We start from the raw sequence: 11561 nt of genomic DNA, 5'->3' as shown, positions 1-11561 counted from the left end.
AAGGGACAATTAATAATGATCTTAAGCACACCTTTGAAAAATCTCTCCCATAACGTAACTCAGACATTGACATATCAGAACAAGGAGCCTGCACACCTGCCTGATGCCATTTTGAACAGGGATATAGCTGTCAGCAAGCCCGAGGCCCCGCAGCAGCCTCCTGCTCCACAGCTCACCAGAGCAGCTCTGAGGAGTCACCGGCACAAATGTAAGCAGCCTAAATAGAGCAGGATCTGTGAGATAAGGCCACGCAAACCAACACCTTTCCAGGTGTTTCCTTTTGCTGGTTTATGGCAGTGCACCCTTCGTACTCAGTACTTCCTAGACAAGATACTGGAAACTATCTGGGAGAAGGGGAGAGACCAACTGCTCAAAGAACCGACTGGGGAGGTAGAGTAACATAAGGGGGACAATATGGATCTTGACGTAGGTATAAATAGGAGCTGTCAAGAGATATGCATATTGAACTCATCCTCTAACATACACAGTTTCCAGGCAGACTCACACAAACTCGTCACATTGATCAAAGTTTTCCAGAGCTCCAGGGAAGAAACAGATGCTTTAGCAAATTTTGTATTACAGGGTAACATTTGTTTTAAAATTATGTGTGTGGAGGAGTGAAGGGAAGATGGCTGCTTCAGTGCAGATGTGAGGAGCCTTTCCCTTCCTGAAAGCTGGCCAGACTTTCCATGTCCCACTGAAAGGGCAAGGGGGAGGAGAAAGGTGGGAATGCATGCACAGGGTCCGTTTACACAGGCATGGCCTTACAGCTCCCAAAACTTAGCAAAAACTTGGAGCACGGGAAAAAGGGGCGTAGGGCAGCCTGCTCATGTCCTTCTAGACTTGTTCTGTAGCACATAATATTTACCACTTGTTCTGGGATTAAGGCAGGGGAGAAAAGGGAAGAAGACGGAAAGCATCATCCCTGGAGGGCCCCATATGCCACCTCCATATCCTGGCAGAAAGCTGGAAAGTGGAGATCTCTCCTCAGCTACCAAACCAAGGGAGACGGGGGCTGTAGGCAGGCAAGTCAGAGAGAGAAAGTGAGCAGCAGCATGGCAAGAAGAACCTGCAGCAGGGCTGGGCACTTCATCTGGTGCTGGCTGGAAAACTCAAAGTCCCCAGCCAACGCAACCCACAGGATGGAACCGCCCCAACCGTAATTTAAAGTGTCCAAAAAAATCCACCATTTTTAGATACACCTTCCCACAGATAAACATACAAACTAGCCAGGGTGAAGCTGTTTGCATAGAAAGCAGTGTGCAATCTATCAAATACCATGTACGAGGGAAAAACAATAAATGAGACAATCCAAGCATCTCACTGACAAATTCATTTATCTTCACAACACCTTGCAATGCAAACACTCTTGACTATTAGCAGTACAGTAATTTAGTAAACTAGGCACTTGATTATGAAAAACCTATATTACTTTTAAAAAATTATCCCTTTCAGAAGTATTTACTTGCTGTTTGTTCACTATCAGTATCAGTGGGAATTACGAGCTCACAGGTCCGGCCATAGGCTGTGTAGTGCCAAACTGAGCAGTAGGCAAGGACCTCTGAACTGGAGATGAAACACTAACCAGAAGAGCAAACCCAGCATCGCACAGGAACTGATCCAGCCTCCCAAGTGCTATCCCAGCACTCTAACGAGTAGACCATCTTCCTTTTTCCCTGCCATGCCTTACCTTCCTATCCCTCTTCCCTTACCAATTTTTGGAGTACTCTGAAATCAGGTTTGCGATTTTCGAAAGTATTACATTAGAAGTGCCCTTCAAAGAATATACGTAGCCTCACAGCTTAATTGTTATCCTTACTTGAAATACATAGTTATAGAGTGATAGTGACCTACTATTTCTGGTGAGAGAAAACACTACTGTAGACTACTGACCTCTGTCGCTTCTTCCTATAAGGATTTATCTCTCAATCCAGTCCAAGAGAGATGATACAAGTTACGTTGCCATGCTGAACAATTTGGGGTGTTAGACTTCTATAAAGTGCTATCAGACTTTATTCTGTATTGATGTTCCACTGTAAGAGTAAGTCCATGCAGGACAGCCTGCCACATGCTTTGTATTCTGACTGTCAAATTAAAGCTGAAGAATAAATAAAAAGCTCAAGACTATATCCCTGCTAATGAGAGCATGCAGATAGCAATGCATGCCACAGTTCCTAGAAAATATCTTGTATTTAAACAATCTGGACATTGCTAACACATGTAATTTCCATATCAAATGAATAAAAGTTTAATGTCAATGTAGCAAACGCGTTCTGGCCTAGACAGATGCATGTGCCAGTTCAGGACATGGTTTTCCAACTTCTGCAAATAAAAAAATGAAATCAGCCTGCTATTCAGAGTGTATACACAGAGTTAAAATATGTGGATCCAGACATATTTTAAGGGATCAGAATACTCTAGACAGTTCCTAAGTTTTTTCCCAGTAACTAAGCATTATTAAAAGGGAAGAACAAATCATTGAATCTTAAAAGTGCATACACACAATCCTATTGGAAAAAACACTTCACGTTCAAGAGATTCATTCTTTTAAAAAAATAAATGTTTCAAAACAAACAGGCATCTGAAAAAAATTTCCTAAGTCAAAATTGAGATCATTTATAAAACTTAACTGTGATGGAATTAAAAAAAAAGGCAAAACCCATCACAAGCGATTTTTTGGCAAGGGAATACCTGACAAAGCAGCAGCTGTACTGCTTACCTAGTTAGTAGCTTATCACACTATTTCTGTCATCTTGGATAGAAAGGCTGGTGTTAGGACATACCCCAGAGTGAAGAAAATGGAGATCTTGAACGAACCCCCCCCACACTGTTATCTTCTAATGTGTTTAATTGGTTTAAGATTCTTCCATCCCAGCATGAGAGATATTGTTACTAAAAATAAAAAGTGCTCCATCTTCCGAGCAGCAGTGGAGACCTGCAGGCAGGATGAAGAGGGCATTTTAAATATTATTGAAAAGGAGAAAGTAAATTAATATAGGTTTAACACAATTAGTCTTTCTGAAGAGGCTCTTGTCAAGCCACCTGGCAGGGTAGCTAAGGAGAGCAAGTAGAGAGCCAGGCAGTTACAGCTTTGTGAAGTTAACATATATGAAAAAAAAAGGAAGAACAATAGTATATTCCTAATTCAGCTTCTCATTCTAAAATCACAAGAACACTCTTACACCATTAAATTTACATTCTCCTGGATTTTCTTTTTTTTTCTGTAGGAAACAATGTCTGATTTAAGACTCAATAGATCAAATACTCTTCAATCCTGAAGGCAAGGAAGGATTAGGTAGGACAGCAGAAGGAAGGGTGTACTGTTGATCTATTTATATTCCACCACTTACTGGGTCAGCAAAGTCTTACATAAAAGCTTTGTAGTAGCTGGAATTTGACTTGCTTTATATACATGACATGAATTAGCTTCCGCACAGACCTACTTTGCTTAGCCTGATGAAGGGAAATGGTTTGTGCATTTCTAAATCCAAGTTTTGTTATCTTGAATACCTCTGATCTCAGAACAGAAATTCTTTCTTTTTTGTATCTGTCATAGACATCACTCCTTTCAAACAAATCAAAATATACATACTTATCTTTAAGTGCTTTAGCATTGCAAAAGATTCCCATGTATTACCACACTGGTAATTAAGAATAACCTTGAAGGAAGAGAATGAGTACAAACAAAATTAATCATTAGAGTAGTATGGAGTTAAAGAAGTTCTGCCCCAATCTCCCTGACTATTATTTGTATGTTGCAATGTTTAGCACTTTTTGAATATCTCAACAGCTGCAGCAAATGGTAGGTGTCATTTCTTCCATTAAAATGGTCCATTTTTCATGGATTTTATTCCTTGCTGTCTACACCATTCTAAAACTTTAGGAACTGCTGCATTCTTATCTTTCATAATAAAAGCAAGCCTAATGTCCACAACCACTCCTGGAAGGGAAGGTCTTTCATCATCTTTGCCGGCTTTTTTTTTTTGTACATGAAATGCAACGTTAAGAACAGTTCACTACATGCCAGGTGCAAACAGGATCTCAACGATTACATGTTAATAAGAATTTTCCTATGGGATAAACAACAGAGAGAAGGTGGAGAAGGTGGAGCTAAAAGCCCTGAACAATTCAGATTTACATCTCTGTTGCAGACCCAGAAAAGATTCTGACTGGAACTGCCCAACTTTCACTCCTGACTTTACACTGTCTGTCATGAAAAGCAGACACAACCAGGCACTCATGACATGGGCGAGCATGTTACTTTAAAGAATGTTACAGGTAAGTAAAGATCAACCTTTAGGGATTATATTTTTATCAGACATCTTTTCCCAGAAAAATATTTGCATCTCAGTTGTTTCAATCCAGTCTGAGGAGTAAGGACCAAAATAAGTTATGCAAAATAACTACCAAACTACAGGATTATGAAGTAGACTACCCAAACGGCCTTATGCTTCTACTCCACTCATGCCATTCGTCCTCTAATCTTTCCAATCTCTAATCTCACGTTTTATTACAACTCCCAAATCCCTCTTCCACAGAACTCTTAACTGTGTGCTTAAATTTAAGCATATGCACAGACATTCTGCTGAATCACGTCCTTGAGTTCACTCTGTTCGCACTCAAGAGAAATGCTGCCGTCTTTGGTGTTTAATAAACCTCAAGTATACATGTTGGCAGTGTGTTAAGAGAAAAGGAGCCTTTCCTCCTAGCCTAAGGCTGAAATTCAGTGCAAAATCATATCTGAAGGAACTGAATGAGCGTCCATTCATTCTGTCTAGTAACAGAAGTACCAAAACAAACACACAAAATGGAAGCTATTCCTCAAACATTACTGGAGCCTTTGGCTATAGCACTGTCAACCTCTCCTGCTTTCGACAGCAGCACACTCTCTTGGGTTCCAGATTAGGCAGAAAGCATGCTATGACAGCTCTTACAGGAGCAGGTATTTTTTAAAGCTCTGCTATTATAAACCAACTTTCCTGGAGTGACACACAAGATATGGGTTACTGTGCTTCTCCAAATGACAGGAGGTGCTGGGTACTGGAAAGGTGCTCTATTAAATCCTCAGATGGAAGGAAGCCAATTATCTCTTCAAAGCACTCCTGACACTCCTGTACTCACTGTAAAAGAGCCTGCTTTTAAAGTCTCCTGCACAGAACAAATTGCTGTGCAACAGAAGCCAGGGAGATCCACAGATTAATGTGAACCACGTGACAAAATGCAGCAAAAGTCCTCAGCGACCAACAAAGTAATTTTACAGCAAATTATGTAAACAGAGGGATATATTTAACAGCTATAGCATCATAGCAACAAACCCAACACAATATCATATACTCGTATACTTTGTACTCCCCTTTTTACCTTCCCCCTTACATCTTTCCTTGCAGATGCCATCTATATGGATCTTATATCAGCACATATTTTCATCTAACATCAGACAGTCCTGGTAAGCTGTTCTTGGCCTGTACTTGGAAAGACAGTCACACATATTACTTGAATACCATGTCAACCTTACCTTGATTGTAACAGAAAATTGTGCTAATAGGGCAGAAGTTAATATTGCTACATTATATTATATTAAGTAGACCTCAGATCATTTCTGCTATGCAGCAAGGTTGGTCCTGTTGTTAAGCTACAGTATTCACTGCTACATGTCACATTCTCCCTGTAAGAACTTAGCAAAGACACTCTCTGCACCTTGGGTAACCATTTTGAAGATGAGCTATGTTCCCACCATGAAAATATTTCCTGCCTGAACCTCCTAATATATATTATCTTATCAGGGCTCACGTTGAGGCAGACTGCAAAAGTCTACAACAAAAATGCAGCATAGGTCAATTCGTAGTCAGATCAGCTGCAAAGAGATGCTAATCAAACTGGAGTAATACAGAAGCCATTTAACTTGGCATACTTTGGAAATGCAGTAAAACCATGTCCAACGTTTGCTAATAAAAAATTTATGCAGACTATCCAGTTTAACATCTGCGTCTTTCAAACAGTTTAGGTTGAATAATACAATTATTATTCACTATTTCCATCAAAAAGGAGAATTAACATACATCTCTACTCCATAGCATCCTAGTGACATCACATAGCAGAATAAGGCACAGAGTTTGCTTTCAGGTAGTTTACATTTAATTTTCACTCTTGTCAATTTACTGTCTGAAAATACTCAGGGTGAAATCTCTCTAAATCTTACATATTTAGATCAGAATTGGAGACACCTGTAGTAGGCTTAACAAAAGCAGGTTCTTGTACATAAACAATGAAGATGGAGAGCTCCTAGACTCTGGAAAGAGAATTGTCCAGCATGGGCAGGCAGGGTGGGAGAATGTGTTTTGTTTCTTCAGTAATACACAGCAATATTGCAAACTAAGCCAGGCTTCCATTTCACCGACTTTTCCTCTCTTCCTCAAACCAAAGGAGCAAGAAACAAACGGATGTACATTTTGAAGGAAAGAGTTACAGACCTACTGAGATGAAGCTAAGGGTCATCAGGAGGGAAAAAGGTAAAAAAGAATAAATTACAGTGGTTTGCAAACAGCTAAACTAGGGACAGATGTAGACACTATTGTTTCAAGATTTACCTCTCTGTCCACATGAGTCTAATCTTGTAGATGCTTAACACTCCTTCAAATTCCAGCAATTTTTGTCACTGCTGAGCAATAGGAACCAATTTTGGCATTTGCAAGCAACCTTTGATTTCTTCAGACAAAAGCAACAATATGTGACATTGCCCAGCAGCTCCTGCCTGCAGCAGATGAGAAGTCTGCCTTGTGACCCCGACATACCAGCAGAGGCCATGTAGACAATGCTTCTGGAGCACGTGCTAGGCACTTCTCTACGAACTAAGCTCAACCTAAAAAGACTAACCACTTCTAAGCGCCGAAAGAAAATACCTAAGATTTGAGATCCCTAACAACGAAAAGTTAAAACAAAAAACAAAATGCACTTGTGGTACATAGAATACAATGTTATTTAAAGTGGGAATAGGCTCCAAATCAAAACTACACACACAAATCGCCAGCTTATGGGGCAGGTTCTCCTGTCAGAGGGAGCAAGCTGCTTTCTGTGCCAGATCTGTGGAAGTGCTTTGTTTGCTACTATTAGAAATGTGTTTTGTTTCCTCTAGAAACAGATGTTAAAATGGTTCCTGGAACCAGATAACAGTGCCAAAATAAAAGCAAGCTGAAGCAATGTAGTGGCTTTATGCTGCTTTCTGCTGCCTATGTTTTTTAGGCTTTTCTTTGGCTTCTCTCAATAGGCTTGACAGAATTCCTTTATACCAATGCCTCAGCAGGAGAAACAATATGCGATCACATCTGGAGATTGCTTTACATCCTAGGTAGTAAAACAATCAATAACTTAGAAAAACTCATCATTGCTTGCAGGACCATCTCAGAAGCATGAATTGCACAAAGAAAATTATTTTCTCTTCTCCAGTGCAATAACGCTCAACTCCTCCCCATCTTCCCTGCGTTTTAAATGGATCTCAAAAATTAGCATGTTAGAAAAGCTTGAGCTCATGCTAAGAACCCTTTGAATATTAACATAATTAATGTCATCATCAGTAATACTCTGAGTTTACAGAAACAGCAGGTGAATCAATGGGAATGATGTATTCATCCCAGAAAAGAATGTGACCTTTAAAATCCATAGGGCTTTATCAGAATGCAATTTTAAAGTGGGTTGCTTGTAGCTCAGTGGAAAGAACAAAACTGAATGTAACTAAGGAGAACACTAATGGAGAAACCACATACACAAGGGAAACTAAAAATACAACTGAAACATAAAACACTGGGACCTCCTTACAGAAGATGCCCCACCTATATCAAAAGGTGAGGCAGCTCGCAGGACAGCTTGAGAAGCCACTCCAAGGAACGCTATGATGAGGGAGAGGCAATTAAAAGAAGAACATTCCTGCAATTTAAACCTGGCAGAATAGAGATTTTTTTATCCAGAGTGCTTAAAATTAAGTTAAATGCTTTAAACCCCAAAACAATTTGGAATAAAAAGTGTGCGATTCAGTTTGCCCACTTTTTAATTCTAGCACATCAAACAATTTTCCTTTCTGCAAGTGAATGCTGAAAGTGATTCAGTGATTGAAACAACTTCATTTTGTCTTAACTACTTCAGAACATTCAATCATTTCAACACAGCTGAACTATTATGATAATATTTCAAGGTTCTCAGCAATAAATGAACTAGAGGGAGTTTCATGGAAATAATCTATCAGGGGGTTCTGGTGAATAACTTCGTTTTCATAGATGAAGTTGTAACCAGAGGCCCTCAGAGGAATTTACCTCCCTGTAAATCATTATGGCCTATTGTTCTTTACAGAGTTGAAACGCAGGATATCATGACAGGCATGCAACGAAATTAGCTTTAATGGAATGAGGTATTTTGAACTTTGATATGCCTCTTTATTTTATACCATTATTCAATTGTTTTAAAATATGCATTATCGTGGCTTGCTTATAAAGGAAAGCTTGGCTTGATTTCATGTCATTTTTGCAACACTGTAGGAGTGGATTTTTTTTACATGTCTAAAAGTATCTTCACACTTCTCCATACTGACAGGGCACAGACCTGAGCAGACGAACAAAGACTTCTTTGACCAAATTTTTAAATGGGATAAACATGGCTGCTTAGCTGGCGTTTTCATATAGTTTCACTTGAATGACCAGTAGCCTTGTGTGAAGTGTGGAAAAAAAAAACCTAAAAGGCTTTAAAAAGGCAGTTTTATATAGCACCGTTTGTGGCCAGTCGATGCCTTTGTTCCTTGAAGGCCTCTGCAATAATTTCTCTATTGAGCGAAGTGATGTTTATTGAAAACGGCATAGCTGAGCATCAGCAGGTTCCCCTGCTGTTCAGTTTATCTATCCTCTGAACTCCAAGCAACATCTCTGTCTGAAAGTGTCCCCCTGGTAAAATAAGCAACTGACAACACAAAAAGCCTAGATGACTTCCAACTGCCAGTGCTTATGTTGTGACTACATGCTTTTTCCCCCATTAATGTTTGTTTTTTTTGTCCTTCTCCTCATGTCTCTTCTTACAGAGCTCTCTAGCACACCAGCCTGTTGAGCTCCAAAAACTGCTTCCAATAATCCATAGATTTATCAGATTCACGTATTTTAGAAGAATATGTAATTTACTGGAGGTATTAATATATCATGTACTTCTAAGTACAGATCTGCAGATTGGAAATTGATGGGAGATGGGGCTTTGGCATGAACTCATTCACTGTGCTACCCGTTTGCACAGCTTCATACTGTCACTATCATCTACCATGGGCTACCCCAGACAGGAGACGAATCCTATAATTTAACTAGAAGGATAGCATGTCCCACTGAATAGGCAATACACTACAGCTCAGTGACTAATAACTTAACTCCTAGTACTATGCTGTGCTTCAAAAACTTCAAAAGACGTTCTCAAAGTAGCTTTTGAATAACTGCATATTGTAGAGACTGGGAAATAAGCATGAAGACTTGCCCACAGCCACACAATGAATCAGTAAGAGAAGAGGAAAGAGATCTCAGGAGGTGTTTGGCTTCAAATCTCATGCTTCAATAGACAATACTGCCTCTCTCTTTAGACAGCCAGGAACTGTGCTCTCTAGCTAATGGAAACTCTTACTCTAACTTGGAGTAACTTTGCAGTAGCACAGATTGCTGCAATCATGCTACGGAGCGGGTGCCAGTGGTTCCTTTCACTCCGTGTTTTTCTTGCTTTTGGTGGTTTCTCATTCACCCTAACTAGAAAGCAGGGTGGTTCTGAATCACTGCCAAGCATTACTAATGCAAGTGGGGGGCAGGAAGGAAATAAAGATGACTGGTTGCAGAATTAGAAGTACTTTTTAGTGTCAAAAATGGCATATTAAAGCAGGACAAAAAATAGATGTATTAGCTCTGACAACAGGAGCAAAATGCTTCTAGCTAGAAAAATGAGTAAACCTCTGAAACTTATCAATAATATTCTTGTTCATTAAGACAACTTAAAAACATCAGAAGTATAAAATAGGAGAGTCATGGGGGAAAGTACCACATTTGTTGCTTTCTTGGTTCAGTTTAATTCAAACAGAGTTCCCATGAAAATGCTTAATTTCCTTTTCCTTTTTAACTCTGGACACTCAAGCATATTTTGAGCTCAAACAAGGTGCTTCAACAAAGTCCGCATGTGGGTCATGCTTAATATCACAGGTTGTTTCTTTGCTCATTTGAGACAAGTGGTCAGCTAAGTTAAAAAATCTCCCCCACTCTAAAAATTAGAGATGCCCCTGATACGTGGTTTCTAATATGCTTTTACATACAAGTCTTCTTTCCACAACATTTCATTAGGTATAAAAGGGAGCCCAATGAATGAGTGGAAGCACAGCACTTCTTCATGTATTCAAATTCTCCTAAAAATGGCCAGCTCCGGGAACTGTAGCAATAATTTTGCAAAACGTAGTCAGCAGTTAATCTGAAAGGACGAAGTCTTAGGACAAATGCTATGGCTGTTCATTGCTGGCAGGGATAGGCAGGCAGCATTTTGTACAAAGTGACCATCCATTTTGTACAGAATGACATTCAGAGATTATCGACTAAAGGACTCTTAAGAGCTTAACCAATATAAACATATTTTGTTTAAGTCAGAACAGCCTGATATCACCTTCACTACATCAGCACTCTCAGCATCAGACTCCTTGAACACGGGCAGTCAGTGGTCGAGCCATCAGTCTAAATTTCAGAGAAAATGCCAAGTCTTGAAGTTGTTTGGTTAAAATACTAAAAATAATCTCTCCGTGCTAGGCAGAGTTGTGCTTCCAAAATGAATGGATTCATTACAAGGATCAAGGATTACAAGGATCCATGAATGGACCCGTAACATTGAGCTATTCCTTTACACTGTTTTGTAATGGAACTGTATTTTCGGACTAGCTGTTTCCATATCCAATGAAGCTTCCCAGAGCTGGATCACAAGCAGGCAGCCACTACGGGGAAGTGTCCACCCTGTTGCATCTTGCCTCGTTTCCTTTTTTCATTACATTCTTTCAGAATCTGTTGGGATCAGAGTAGAACAAGGTCTGAGCAGTCCTGGAATAAAAAACTTCTGGAAAAAAGCATTAAGTTCCAGCAGCAAGCTTTTCCTAACTTAACTTTGCTTGAAAAAGTTTCCAGTAGTTCCAGCCTCACCAGATCCAGCTGGGAATGGGCGAGGACTCATTTTTTCACTCATATTTGTATTGTTTTTATGCAATCTATTAACACATACAGTTTAACATCTTAGTGGGAAATCTTTCAAATCTTAGGTATCTACCTGTAGTTGAACTGCTAAACATCAGGCTGCCATTTTTGCTTTCACAAAATCCCACGCAGAAACATTTATATTTGTCTTGATGGATCTCCTCTATTTGTGAAGGATGTCTGAACCTATCTGATCAGATTGCTTCACATAGGCCAATTATAAGGAGAAACAGCAGACCTGTTAGCAGAGACGCACGCTGTGACTATACAGCTGGCACCCAGATGGAGATAATCAGCCTGGACGGATCTGGCAACCCCTACCCAGAACAACTC

The sequence above is a fragment of the Pygoscelis adeliae genome, unplaced genomic scaffold, assembly GCF_000699105.1.
Source record: "Pygoscelis adeliae isolate BGI_AS28 unplaced genomic scaffold, ASM69910v1 Scaffold245, whole genome shotgun sequence".
In the NCBI taxonomy this organism is placed as follows: Eukaryota; Metazoa; Chordata; class Aves; order Sphenisciformes; family Spheniscidae; genus Pygoscelis; species Pygoscelis adeliae.
Note: the sequence above shows the minus strand (reverse complement) of the source record.